Below are 13,921 nucleotides of genomic sequence, written 5' to 3'. Positions count from 1 at the left end.
ACACTCACACCTTGACAATATACAACCACCACCTCCACCCCTACACACCCACACCCACATAAACAACTGCTGCAGCATTTCCTGTGTACCAGCCACTGCGCTGAATGACTTCTATGCTTAAAGTAGAGCTGTATTTAAACGCCACTGTACAGATGGGAAACTGAGGCACAGAAGGTAAAGTATTTTCTCCAGCTGATAACTGGAGGAACTTGGTTTTAAGCTTTTGACCACCATCTACCACACTGTGAAATGTCTAACTAAATCAATGAGGAAAAGTATCAGACAGTAACCAGCAGAGACCACTGGAAATGTATCCAACAAGTTGCCTGTGGAGTTTGAATGAGAATACCCCCACAAGCTCATATATTTGTATTCTTAGTCCCCAGTTGGTGAACTGTTTGGAAGGATTAGGGGGTGTGGCCTTGTTGGAGCAGGTGTGTTGCTGTGGGTGGGCTCCACGGTTTCAAAAGCCCAGGCTCAGTGGCTCTCTCCCTGCCCGCTGCCTGTGGATCAGGATGTAAAGCTCTCCACTACTGCTCCAGCACCAGGCCTGCCTGCGAGCTGCCATGCTCCCCACCATGATGATGATGGACTAACCCTCTGCAACTGTAAGCAAGCCCCCAATTAAATACTTCCTTTTATAAGAACTGCCTTGGGCATGGTGTCTCTTCCCAGCAATAGAACACTAAGGCACTGCCTTTTATGTACTTGTTCAGCACGCCATTCATGGGACAGTCCCCTGCAAGGTAAACACAGTCCTCTGTTTCAACAACTCATACTGAGAATTTCCCACTGCTGCAAAGTAATGTGGGAGCAGGAGAGATGGGTCAGTGATGAAGTTTGATTTCCAGGAGCACTGTTTAAAAGGAAAAGAAAAGAAAGGAGAGAAAAACTAGCTGAGCATGGTGCTTTATGCTTGCATTCCCAGTGCTGGGGAGGTAAGCTGCAGGCCAATGAGAGAACTTGTCCCCCAAAACTAAGGTAGATAGAGTCCTAAGAATGACAGCCAACACTGTCCTCTGGCTTCCACACACACAGGTGTGCACGTACTCACACAAGTGCACCTGTCCAAACACACACATTCACATAGAGCGATGGAAGGCAAGATCTGCACTAACTACAGAAGCCAAAAACACACCAGAAGGAAGTGGACATTCCCAAAGGGCAGCTGAGGATGCGAGGTTTGTAGGAAAGGGCCTTCCAAGGTGCAGATCCCCCGACCTCAGGTCTTGTGGGAGCAAGACCACAAGGTGCAGAAAATGTAGTGTATTTGGTAGCCAGTCAGTGTGGGAGTGGGGAAGGGAAATCAGTGGGTGGGGAAGGGAAATCAGCGGGCGGTGAAAAAACTCACTCTTTGAAACAGAAGAGGAAGAATAGTTTATTGAGTGCCCAGTAGGAGGGCAGTGGCTGGCCAGTGATTAGAGTACAGCCTGCAGTGCAGGGCAATGGGCATGGTGGGGCTCTATTTGGGAGAAGCACTTTAACTAGGGTTTCTCTGCGTGCGGTCTCCTGGCATGTAATTCACGCCATGGGAAGGAGGGCATTCCAGATTGGGCAGGCACAGTTCTGGGAGGTTAGCATAAGGCACTGGGCAGCTCCGTTTCCAGCTGTACCATTTCTGCCATGCAAATCAGCAGGGCCATGCAAATTATAAAACAGGGCCCTGTCACAGAGAGTGATCCTGGCTGATCAAAGAGTTCCTACCGGTCACCTGCTCATCCCAAAGGAAGACCCAGGGTCCACCCAGGATTCTGTGACTATCCTAAGAAGAGGGCCTAGTGGCACCCAGAGAGATGGGTGGCCAGCAGCTTCCTCTATGTACAAAGAGCATCCAAGGAAGTTACCAAACCACATTTGTGAAAGAAGCAAGCTCAGAGGCTCTCCGTGACTCATTTGATAGAAGGTCGCTATAAAAATCCCCATGGCCAGCTTTCTTATTATACAACTAAATCAAGTTAGTCTAAAGCAGTGGTTCTCAACCTGTGGGTCATGACCCCTCTGGGGGTTGAATGACCCTTTCACAGGGGTCACATAAGACCATCTGCACATCAGGTATTTATATGCATTAAGATTCATAACAGTAGCAACTTATAGTAATGAAGTAGCAACAAAAATAATTTTATGGTTGGGGGTCACCACGACATGAGGAACTGTATCAAAGGGTCGCAGTGGCTCTCGAGCAAAGCTAGAATGACTTAGGCTGATCACATGACTTAGGCTAATCACATGACTTAAGCAGATCATATGTATTGGTGGACCCTGAATTAGAGCAACGGGACCAAGACCGGAAAGAGATAGGCCTCCATCCCCAGCCTTCTTCCCAGACATAGAACATTCCTCCCACATACCAAGGCATATACCTGGACTTTATCTCTGCTTCCTGCGGGGGAAGACTCCAGTCCTTAGAATTTCCTGAGTTAAAAAGAGTGCTTGTGACTCATGAGCCCTCGGGTCACAAGTCTACGTATACTAGAGGATGAGATGACTCAGCTAGACGCTGGACACGAGAAAGGCCAATCACGTGACAATGACGGCAGGGCTATGAGCCAGCCCAACAGTGTGGAGAGAAAACTGGAGGTTGTGACGGGCCACAGTCTGGTACTCAATCATCCTGCTATAATGATGCCCCAGGAACATTCCTATGTTCAATGGTGCATCCGGTGGGAGAACACGTGGATACGATGGGAAGGTGACATGCCCCAATTCCACAGCAACAGAATGGAGGATCTGAGTTTGAGGCCCTCCAAGACCTGACCCTGTGTATCTCTTTACTTAAATGATGTTGGTTTACATTTGTTATAATCAAGTTAATAATAATAAAGCTGAGATGTCTCCGTGGGTAAAATATTTACCTCAAAAATCATTCGAGTCCCTAGAGCCCACGTGAAGTTGGACAGGGCAGCACTCTTAGTGCCCTCAGACGGGGGGGCAGAGTGAGGGGGTCCTCAGAAGCTCAGGGGCTAGCTAGCCTGGCATGCAGAGAACAGGGGAGCCTGTCTCAAAGATGGTTGGAAGGTAAAGACTGGCCCCCAAGATTGTCCTCTGACCCCCACAACTGCACCCCAGTGTGCATGAGACTACATGCACCTGAACATGCACCCGCATGTGTGTTCTGGGGAACTCTCTGGATTTGTACCCAGTCGGTCAGAAGCATAAATGACCTGGAACCCCACCCAGAAGGCACAGGAAATGGGGGGTGGACAATCTTGTTAGAGGCGAGTCCCTTTGGCTAAAGGGATCTGCTAAATTCCATGGTGATGTCAGATTAACTGCAGTATTTTGGCAAGATTAAGAACACCCCTCCCCACATTCAGTCTAGATGCCGCACACCGGTATAATAACCAGGTTTGAGAAACACCAGTTTCATTTGTGAAAGATTATGGCCAACCGTTTCTGACCAGAAGAAATCTTCCCCCTCTTAGTAACAAGAGCTAAAATGTTGGGAAACGTCTGTGGTACTCAGATTCAATTACAAGTGTGATGAGATCTAGACTCTTGGGCCTTTGATCATGCCTGTGGGGACTATCCTGGTTAGGTTAATGGAGGTGTGAGGACTTATCCACTATGGGTGGCACCATTCCCTGGGCTGGGAATCTGGACTGAATATATGGAAGAAAGTGAGCTGGGCACCAGCATGCTCTCCGTTCCCTGAGTATGGGTGCAAGCTCCCGATGCAGTGCCTTACCCACCACAGTGAACTGTATCTTCAAACTGAGAGCCAAGAGGAACCTTCCTTAGCTGCTCTCGTCGTGGTATTTTTAACCCAATAACAGAAAAATCAACATCTTTTCTCAGAGAAAGTCCCAGAATTTTCTACGTACAGCAATCGTCACAGCAATTTCTATGGAGGGATAGCTGTTACTCCCACCTTACAAATGGAAAGACTAAATACACAGAGAAGCCAAGGGACTTACGCAAGGCTACAAGGTGAGTTACAAGGTGCCAGAGTTCAAGAGAAGCCTTTCTGTCTCCAGTAGTGGTGGACAGGCTGTGACTTCTGGCTGTCCACCCCTCTGAAGACCCACAAGGCCCTGCAAGGCCCTGCTCTCCCCCATCTCCACTCCCCACCCCCCCCTCACTGTTCTTAGCATGACCACATGCTGGTGGCCTATGTGTCCCTGGGGAAAGAATGTGTGTTTTGCAATGACAAAATGATCCTGCTCAAACTACAGCTCAGGAAGATAAATTCTTGGAACGCAGCACTGGGGGAGGCTAACTGTTTCCCTGAAAACGTTTTCCAACAAAAATACAAATTAACAGCCGGATGTAAATGGAAGCGACAAATTTCACGGCAGCGAGCACACAGGTCCCAAGCCATCCCTGCTCTCTGCACAAGTCACCTTGCTCACGGCGCAGAACCTCTTCATGGCTGGCCTGTCTCCTCTCCTCAGTTCCTCTTATTATTCAAACTCCAAAGCATCCAAACACGTCTTCGCTGTTACTATTACACTGATACCGCCGTTCTGTGCTGAGTGCAGAGATTAAAGCCTCAGACAGTTGAGGTGGTAATTTTTCAAATAAAAATGACGGGCTCGGAGCCAAGGATACGGCTCAGTTGGCGGAGTGCTTGCCTTGTGTGTGAAAAAGCTCTGTACCACAGAAAACCATCTTCACCTACCTACATAGAGGGTTCAAAGCCAGTGTGGGCTACAAAGTGAGACCCTGTCTCAAAAAAACGAGGAGAATCACATTCATAAATCATCCTTTGTCTTTGAATGGTTCAAGAAGAAGAGCAATGTTTAATTTTTAAATTTGAACTATCTACTATGAACTACAATATCATTTGCTAAACATTACACGAGGGGTTCTTACATCCTGTTTCAGATTTTAACAATACATTAAAATCCTTCAGGGCTGGCAAGATGGCTCAGAGAGAAACAATGTTTGCGACCAGGCCTGACAGCAGGAGTTCCATCCCTGGGACCCACAGGGCAGGCAGGAGAGCCCTAACTCCTGCAAGGTGACCTCTGACCTCCAGACGCAGACCTTGGTAATCAAGTGCCCACACACATACAATAACTACAATATACTGAAAAAAATTAAGCCCTGACTGGTCACAAAGAAACAGAGAAGGGGAAAAACTCCAACTGTGCACCTTTGGCTTTAAACTCTGCAGTTACTGCTTGCTTTGTGAGTTTCCATCTAAACATATGGCAGGGCTGTCTCCTTAGCCCGGGGTCTGCAATGTGGGCTAGACTGCCTGTCCGTGAGCCCCATGGATCTGCCCATCTCAATTTCCTTAACACTGAGGTCATAAGCACCCCCAGGTCCTTTTAAAGATTTATTGTTTATTTTTAATATGCATATTTTATTTTAAATATGCATTCACGCATCATTTTATGTTTATTATGCATATCCACGTGTCTGTCTGTACGCTGGTGCTGCAGCTGACAGAGGCTGAAAGAGGGTGTCAGGTCCCCCAGACCTGGAGCTATGGGTAATTGTGAGCTGCCAGCTGTGAGTGATGGGAACCAAGCTCAGGTCCTCTACAAGAACAGTGTGCAGTCTCCACCTCCCAACGGCTGAGCAAACTCTCCTGCCCCACACCCAGCTTCTTCCCCTGCACCCCATGTGGTTTCTGGAGCTGTAACTTAGGGCCTCACGCTTGCAAGACAGGTAGGTACTTCGTAACTAAGTCATCTTCCCGGCCTAGGTATCCAACCCTTCCACACTGCAATATGATGCTGTCATCTGCAAATACATCGGCTGCGTTCATAACTTAGGCCAAAGGAAGGACAGGCCTGGGAGTGTCACCTGTTCCCATTACGATCACATGACAGGGAGATGTGGCTTGCTGCCTCTGAGAAACATCCCAAAGCAGATCCTATCACATACTCACTCGTCCCAGGAAAAGATGTAAATTCAAAGTCTGCAGAATGGCTATGGCGTCCACTGAACACACACAGCTTTTGTGCCACCAGTAAGGCAGAAGCTCATTAGAATGAACCCCTAGACCAAGGACTCTGTGGTACCCATGGGCACCTAGACCAAGGACTCTGTGGTACCCATGGGTACCTAGATATTCAGGAACTGAGAGCCGCAATGACTGAGTACTTAGACCTAAAAGACACTTTCTCTTTCAAAAGTACACATGACCACTGGTTTTGTTCAAATTGCCCTAAAACTGCTGCATCCCCGTGTCTACCCTAATCTCGATTCTCTCATTCTGACTCTCGGGTTCTCTCTGAATTAAGAGCAAAGAAAGGCTTTTGCTTTGTGTTCTGTTCATTTCTGTGGGAAGAGAAAAGGCATACCTATAAGGTTATTACTGCCATCAGCTTTCCATCAAGTCCAGTGACCGCCACTGCCTCTCAATGGGAGCCCCACCCCAAGCTGTCCCTCCCACAGGGCAGCCGTGGCCCCCTCCACTTAGTGCTGTTTACTTTTTAAAGACCCAGAGGAGTCACTCTCAACTCATAAATACCTGGATTGCTTTTTTTTTTTTTGCTTTCTTAAATACAAATGTAGTCTGTGGCACAGGGCCAGTTCTCCCTCACAGACACCAAGGCCACTCTGGGCTGCGGATAGCCGGCATGATCACTGGCCATCAATTTTGCAGACGCCACTCTCTTTCCAAGTTCCCATCATTTCTTACTCAGCAAATAAAAACGTAACCACTGGGCCTTTTGAATGCAGCCAGGGACACTGTGTAAGGGTGCTGCCCACAGTTAGCAACCAAGACATTGGATCTCAGCGGTTTGTCAGGTGAGGATTTTCACTCTGACTCTAGGCTGTGTCAAGTTAACAGTTAAAGAGAACTGGGACAGCCTGTCTCAAAGCATGAGATGGACACTGCATGAAGAATGACACCTCAAATTAACACACACACACACACACACACACACACACACACACACACACGCATATACACACACACCATATACTCAGGATTTGCCGTCAAAGAAGACTCAGGGTACACCGTCTGAGGTAGGCCACCACTTCTCACGTCTCCCTTTTGGCATCCTGGCCATGAGGTGAGCAGGCTCACCCCACAATGTGCTACCATGGTACACCACCTCACCAGAGGGCAAACTAACAGGGCCAACCAACCATGGACGAATGCCTCCCAAACTGTCCAAATAACTATTTTCTTCATAAGCTGGTGGATCACAGACATAGCTTACATTGACGGATGGCCACCCTACGTCAGCAGAGACACAGCGAGAACATGGTGGAGGAAGCAGGTGAGTCACTCTGTCACCTTCCGGGGAGGCCAGCTATGTTCCTATTTGGGGCCATCCATGTATGGAAAGGCCATGTGCTATATCCACTGGAGACTATTTAAAGGATGATAAGAGATGTAACGCCATCTATGATGTGGCTGTCACGCTGTAAATGTCAGTGATGGCTGAATCTGCTGCTTATGGATCTCCTCTAACACCAAACTGACAACAGCCCAAACCAGCGGCTCTGGGGGAGGCTGACAGGCAGCTGCTCTTTCAATAGTCACGTTTGGTAGAGCCAAGAGGCCCCCTGAAAGGTAGCTAACTATGGAACATCGAAGTTGGGGGGTGACAACTTTAGGTAGTAGAAAGACATATCCCGGGAGTCCCACATGACACCAGTACATCTGCGTGTTTCATGAAGGCTGTCAAACCCACACAGTGAGGGAGAAAAGAGCAGGAGGGAGATCTGGAGACTGCCAGGAAAAAACATAGTATAGAAAATGCAAAACAGAGTTTCATGTAGCCCACCTAGGCTGTCCTCAAACTCACCAAGTAGCTGAGGATGACTTTGAACTCTTGATCCTTCTGCTTCCACCTCCAGAGTACCAGGACTATAGATAATCACCTCTACACCCAGTATATACAGAAGTGGAGACTGAACTCAGGGCTTCCTGCATGCTAGGCAAACACTACCAATGGAGTCAGATCCCAGCCCAATACTCATCTCTAAGCACAAGCTATCTTATTGGAGAGCAGAGACAATATGCCCAGCTCTGCCTTCCCCAAGGCCAGCCCGCTGCCCCCAGCTGCCATCCTTGACAACTCGTGGAAAGCACTGAACAGACCGCCTACCAGATACCACTAAACCAGTTTCATGGAGAGCAAACCCAGAGGGTAGCTTGCTCGGTTTCCGGATCCTGCAATGTCTCTCGTTCTCATTAAGAAGGTTGTGGACATTCAATATGCTTGCTGTATTTTAGATAAAAAGAAAAAAAAAAAATTCCAGGTCCTTAGAGATTCAAAATGCCTTTGAGCTTCCAAAGGAGATGCTTCCTGTTTCCCTGATTTCTCCCAGAGGGACAGGCACTCAAGGTGACAGCCAGAGAGAAACCACAGACAGAAGTCACACGGTCACATGACTTTTTTTTAGCGCTAACTTTAATGCTGTTATTCACATTAAGTCATTCTTCTGAGGGCATTGTCAGGGTGTTTTTGCTCCTCTGATGTGGTTAGCGTCTGAGTGTGTTCAAAGACCCACGTACATAAAAGAAATAAGAATTAGAAATGTTTAATGTTGCATTGTATTGGCCCCATAACCTTGACACCCAAATCCTCTCTGCTGGTGAGGCCCATACGCTGTGCTCCAGATTCACCAAGGTAACTCACTCTCGGGGGAATGTGAAGTACCACCAGGGATCCAGACAGTTGAAAGAAGTACTTAGCATAATGTTTTCCCTACAAAATAGACAGAATATGGGGAACAAGGAAATAAGCTCCTGCAGCAAGGGTTCCTCATAGAGCCAGAGTTCAGCTAAGGTTCGACTATTCAGTGCGCGAGTGCACATGGTGTATTCAATCGTTCTGTGCGTGAGTGTATATGGTATGTGTGTGCACTGTGAGCAGAATGTGTGCACTTTCCTGGTGGGGGTACAGGAGCCCATGTGCACAAAAGGAGGGCCAGAAAGGTTTCAGGTGTCCTGGTCTCTCACGGAGCCTAGAGGAAGACTGGCAGCCAGCAAGGCCCAGCAAGCCTTTGCCTGTCCCCCAAAGCACTGGGGTCAGGGGCATATGCATGGCCACTTCTAGCTTTTTAAGTAGGTGCTGGAGATTTGAACTCAGGGCCTCATGTGTATGAAGTAAGCACTTCGTCCCACTAAGCCATCTTCCAGTTCTCTCGTTATACTATCTTTAGAAGCCACACCTTTCTACTTCAGCGACTTTATATGATGTCCTGTCATACCACTGTGTCAGTCCTGAATTTGGCTACTTCTGAAGGGGCCATGGCTTCATTAGAATTTGTGGCTGTGATCGAGCTAAAAATTCACCGAAGTTCCTATCTGGTAAAGATTACATGAAGTAATAAATAGACTGCCGTTAATTCTATAGAGATAAGACATTTCTGCACAATTATCCTGACAGCTCTAGTCTACTCTGTACCTTCACTAGATAGCCAGAGATGTCTCCTCAGGATTACAGGTGTCAAGGGGACACCCACAAGCCTCTGGAAGCAGTGTGTCTCTATTTGGTTTTATTTTGTTTGTGTGTATGTGATGTGTGTTTGTGTCTGATGTATGCAAATGTATGTGTATTTCTTTTTGAGACAGGATTTCATGTAGCCTAGGCTGGCCTCAAACTCTGTACATAGCAAAAATGACTAAATTTCTGATCCACCTACCTCCTCCTTCTGAGAGCTGGAATTATAGGCACACACACACCACTACATATGTTTTTATGCTGTGCAAAGGATGGAACCCAGGGCTTTATGAATGGCTACATCCCCAGTCCAATGTCTATATTTGTTTTCATGTTTCTAAAAGATAACATCAGACTCAAATTGCCGGTCCTTTCTCTCTCCAAGGGCAAACGCTGTGCTCTCTGTGCTCAGGTAGGATGCACGGTTGCTGACTACAATACTTACATGGCCTGTCGGACCCTCCTCCAAAGTCCACTTTCGGCTAAGAATCCCTCCTGAAAGAAAAAGGGCAAAGACAGCCGTAAGTTCCTCTGTCAAAGGGCATGCGTCACTGGATGGAGAGCCTGTCTGAGCTGTTTCTGACTTTGGGGACTCAGATGCTTAAGAGGAAGAAGTTCTCCCTGAAGACATTCAAACACAGGGCTTAGCGGACAGCTCAGTGGGAAAAAACATTCCTTGCCACCAAGAGGACCTGGCTTTCATCCCAGAACCCATGGAAAAAGCCAGGAGTGATGGTGGGCACTTGTAATCCCAGCTATGGCGGAGATGGAAAATGGAGACAGGCAGATAGATCCCTGGGGCTTGCTAGACAGCCAGCCCAGCCTAGTGGATGAAGTTCCAGGCCAATCAAAGTGTCTCAACGAAAGATGGATGATGCCTGAGTTCGGCAGAACAAAACTACTCTTGGTAAGGAAGGAGTGCCTATACACCAACTCTCAGCAGGCACCAAAGCTTTTAACAACTCCAACACTTACTAGACCACAATAGTATTACACACACAGAAACAAGCTCTGTTACAAAGTCAGAGGAGTTGGCAAGGGGAGATAAGGACAACCCAATTCCAAGGCTGCTCCTTCAAACACAACACATTACTTGCAACTGTTTCACCTTGCAGCTTTAAAAATGTCCCTTTTTAAGGGCCCCGGAGAGATGGCTCAGTGACTAAGAGAGATTACTGCTCTTCTAGAGGATCTGAGTTCAGTTACGATCACCCACATCAGGCAGCTCACAACCACCTCCAGCTCAGGGTGATCTGACACCCTCTTCTGGTCTCCCCGGGTACTGCACTCACCTGCACAAACCAACACATAGACACACACACACACACATAAAATGAAAGAAGTCCATGTTCGAAACGGATCTAGTAATACTGTGTGCTTCTGATTTGGCTGAAAATTTCCCCTTGTAAACATTTTTTGAAGGAGGAGCTGGGGTGTAGCTCAGTTAGGAAAGTACATGCAAGAAGCCCCACACTGAATCCCCAGAGGTGGTTTCTAGGAAGCAGTAAGGACTCGGTAAATGTTTACTGATGGGTGGGACTGAAGCCTTGCCAGTGACTATGTGGACCCTCCTTAGATGAGCCTCTGAGATTAGCTTTGAGTGAGGTAAAGGAATGGATTCTGAAAAAAAAAAGATTACAATAAGGAACAAAGCTACTAACTCTGATAACTGCAGTTATCAGTGCCTATAAACCCAGCACTCAGAGGCAAGAGGATCAGAAGTCCATGGTTATCCTCAACTACAAAGTGAATTTGGGACCAGCCTGGGCTACATGAGATCCTGAAACACACATCACCAAAACAAATCAGATGGGAGGCTGAAAACATGTCTGTAAACACACACACACACACACACACACACACACACACACACACACACACACACACACACACTGGTTCTGATATCCAAGAGATATCTCATCAGAGAATTATAAAATAACCAAGGCCTTCTATAGAAAAGGTCTGACCTCACCGCCCCACCCCCCAAACCAACTGGTTAACTCTTCTAAAACTGACCAACCAGTCCTTATTCTGAAAGACTTCATGGAAATGTGTGCTACAAAATAGTTTGGTCCTTTTTTATCCACATGGAGGCAATTTCCTGTTTCTAAGGACTGTGGCACAGAACTATTTACAGTGTCAACATCTTCATCCTTGAGAGCAAGCTCTAAGCAATGCCAGGGGAGGACACAGGCCTGGGTACAGGCCGAACCTCAGCCATTCCAGATCCACTGTTTCTAGGAAGCAGTCAGGACTCAGTAAATGTTTACTGATGGGCGGGGCTGAAGCCTTGCCAATGACTCTGTGGACCCTCCTTAGATGAGCCTCTGAGATTAGCGTTGAGTGAGGTAAAGGAATGGATTCTGAAAAAAAGATTACAATAAAGAACAAAGCGACTAACTCTGATAACTGCAGTTATCAAGATGTGTGGGAAGGTGAGGTGGACAGGCACTGTGTATATGGGAGTGGACATATGTCCCTGTGTGCACAGAGGCGCCGGTGTAAGGCGTCTTCCTCAATCTCTCTCCACAGTATTTTTTTAAAGATTTATTTTTTCATTTTATGTGTAAGAGTGTTTTGTCTGTCTGTATATATATAGATAGATAGATCACATGAGTACCTGGTGCCAGAGAAGGCCAGAAGAGGCATTGGATCCCTTGGAACTGAAGTTAGAGTTTTAAGCCTTTATGCAGGAACTGGGAATCAAACCCAGGTCCTCTGCAAGAACAAGTGCTCTTAACCACTGAGCCATCTCTCCAGCCTCCACCTTACTTTTTGAGACAGGGTTTCTTACTTAGCTCAGGGCTCACCAACTCAGCCAGTGAACTCCAGGGATCCTCCTGTCAATGTCTACCCAGTGCTAGGGTGACAGACACATGACACTGGACCTGGCTTTTCACATGGGTGCTAGGGATCCAAACATGGGTTTCCATTCTTAAGTGACAAACACTTTGTGGAGTGAGCCACTTTTCCAGCCCCTCAAGTTATCAAAATATTCTAAAGCAGACTCCTCAACATTTTGTTCATCATCAGAATCATCTCACATGAGCAGTCCTGTAGGTCAATAGCTTAGGAATCACACCAAAGCTAAAACTATCAGATTCAAAGAAACGTGAGTGACATGGACAAGGTTTTTAAAATCTATTTGATTTTTAATTACATGTATGTGTGTGAGTATGTGCACAACATGCATGCTGGTGCCCAAGGGACATCAGAAGAGGGCATCTGATCCCTTGAAACCTGGGATTACACCCAGTGTGAGTGCTGGAGCCCAAACTTGTACTCTCAACAAGAGCAGTATGTGCTGTTAAACATGGGGCCATCTCTCCAGTTCAAAATAAATTTTTTAATCCTTCACCTCCCCAAGAGCTTGAAAGTCTTTATTTTTTCTAAAGCAACAGCCAGATAGTTTAAAAAGTACCTTAAATATCCAACAAGCTACTTCCCAAATCGTGGAAGGAACTCTGGGCATTTGCAAAATTTGTGGTCAGTAAGAAGCTGAAGGGCTGTTTACTTTTACCCTTGGCAACATTTTAATGTTCAACTAATCTTCAATCTCATTTCCTGCAGAGCCAAGTGTACAACCCTAACCATCCCAGACCCACCGTCTCCTGACCAGCTGAGCTACATCTCCAGTTTCTTAATTACACCTCAACTATGAAAGCATTCACAGAGGCCATTTCGTGACATTTTACAGCCACTCCTAGCTCTGTCTGTAAAGAAAACGGTAGAGTAGAGGAGGTCATCTCCCCTCCCTAAGTTTCAAAACTGTATACTGTTGTATTGTCTACCAAGCTGACACTGACATGTAGGAGCTCTCCATTTCTTCTTGGGTTCATGCATTGATTTCCCACACATACAGGGTCTCATGTAGGCCACGCTGACCTCAAACTACATACACAGCCAAAGATAATCTTGACCTTCTGATTCTCCTGCCTCCACCTCCAGAGTCCTAGGATTATAGGCACGCAGCAGTACCTGGTTTATGCAGTGCTGGGGATGAACCTAGGGCTTTGTGTATGAAAGGCAAGTAATCTACTAACTGAGCTAAGTCCCGGCCCCCGATTTTCCTCTTTCTTAATTACATCTAAACTATGAAAGCATTCACAGAGGACATGAAAGTATGGTTTAATCTTGAAAGAGGAATAAGGATGCAGCCTCCAGGGATGGCAGTAACAACATAGACAAGACTGAAATCTCACGTTTAAGCAAAATTCATCTCTTGTGCTTTGTATTTTGCATACAGCCATTATAAAAGACCTACCAACCAAATAGTTGACTTGAGAAGTATGATATGCTCTACAGCAGTGCTCCGTGGCAAGTCTGCACCTGGGGATCATGTCCCCTCCCAGGCCTCACCCAAAGTAGCTCAAAGGTACACCATGATGAGACAAAGCACCTGCAGCCCAAATATGCTGGGGACTGTGCCCTGGCTACTTACATGTCCCAAGTCCTTTCTACACCATGTCCACGCCCATCGACACCATCTCCGGGCCTAAATACACTATTCCCAAGCCCACCCATGCTCTCCCCGGGTCTATCTGCACCATCCCCAAGCCTAT

General features: G+C 46.9%; 1 protein-coding gene across 4 annotated transcripts in view; it reads right to left on the bottom strand.

Annotated features, from left to right (window-relative positions):
• Nucleotides 1-13,921, bottom strand: part of Mgat5 (alpha-1,6-mannosylglycoprotein 6-beta-N-acetylglucosaminyltransferase) — a 291,422-nt gene that overhangs the window by 238,147 nt on the left and 39,354 nt on the right. For 2 of the 4 annotated variants that reach the window (XM_052736793.1, XM_052736794.1), the window contains exon 2: nucleotides 9,805-9,854. The exons of the other annotated variants lie outside the window; for them this stretch is intronic. The gene's annotated coding sequence lies outside the window, so the exon portion shown is untranslated. The remainder of the gene's footprint in view (nucleotides 1-9,804; nucleotides 9,855-13,921) is intronic. 4 annotated transcript variants of the gene reach the window in all.

This window comes from Peromyscus californicus, unplaced genomic scaffold (assembly GCF_007827085.1).
Source record: "Peromyscus californicus insignis strain IS unplaced genomic scaffold, ASM782708v3 Scaffold_14__1_contigs__length_90479793_seg_2, whole genome shotgun sequence".
Taxonomy (NCBI): domain Eukaryota; kingdom Metazoa; phylum Chordata; class Mammalia; order Rodentia; family Cricetidae; genus Peromyscus; species Peromyscus californicus.
This window is presented reverse-complemented; position numbering and strand designations above follow the sequence as displayed.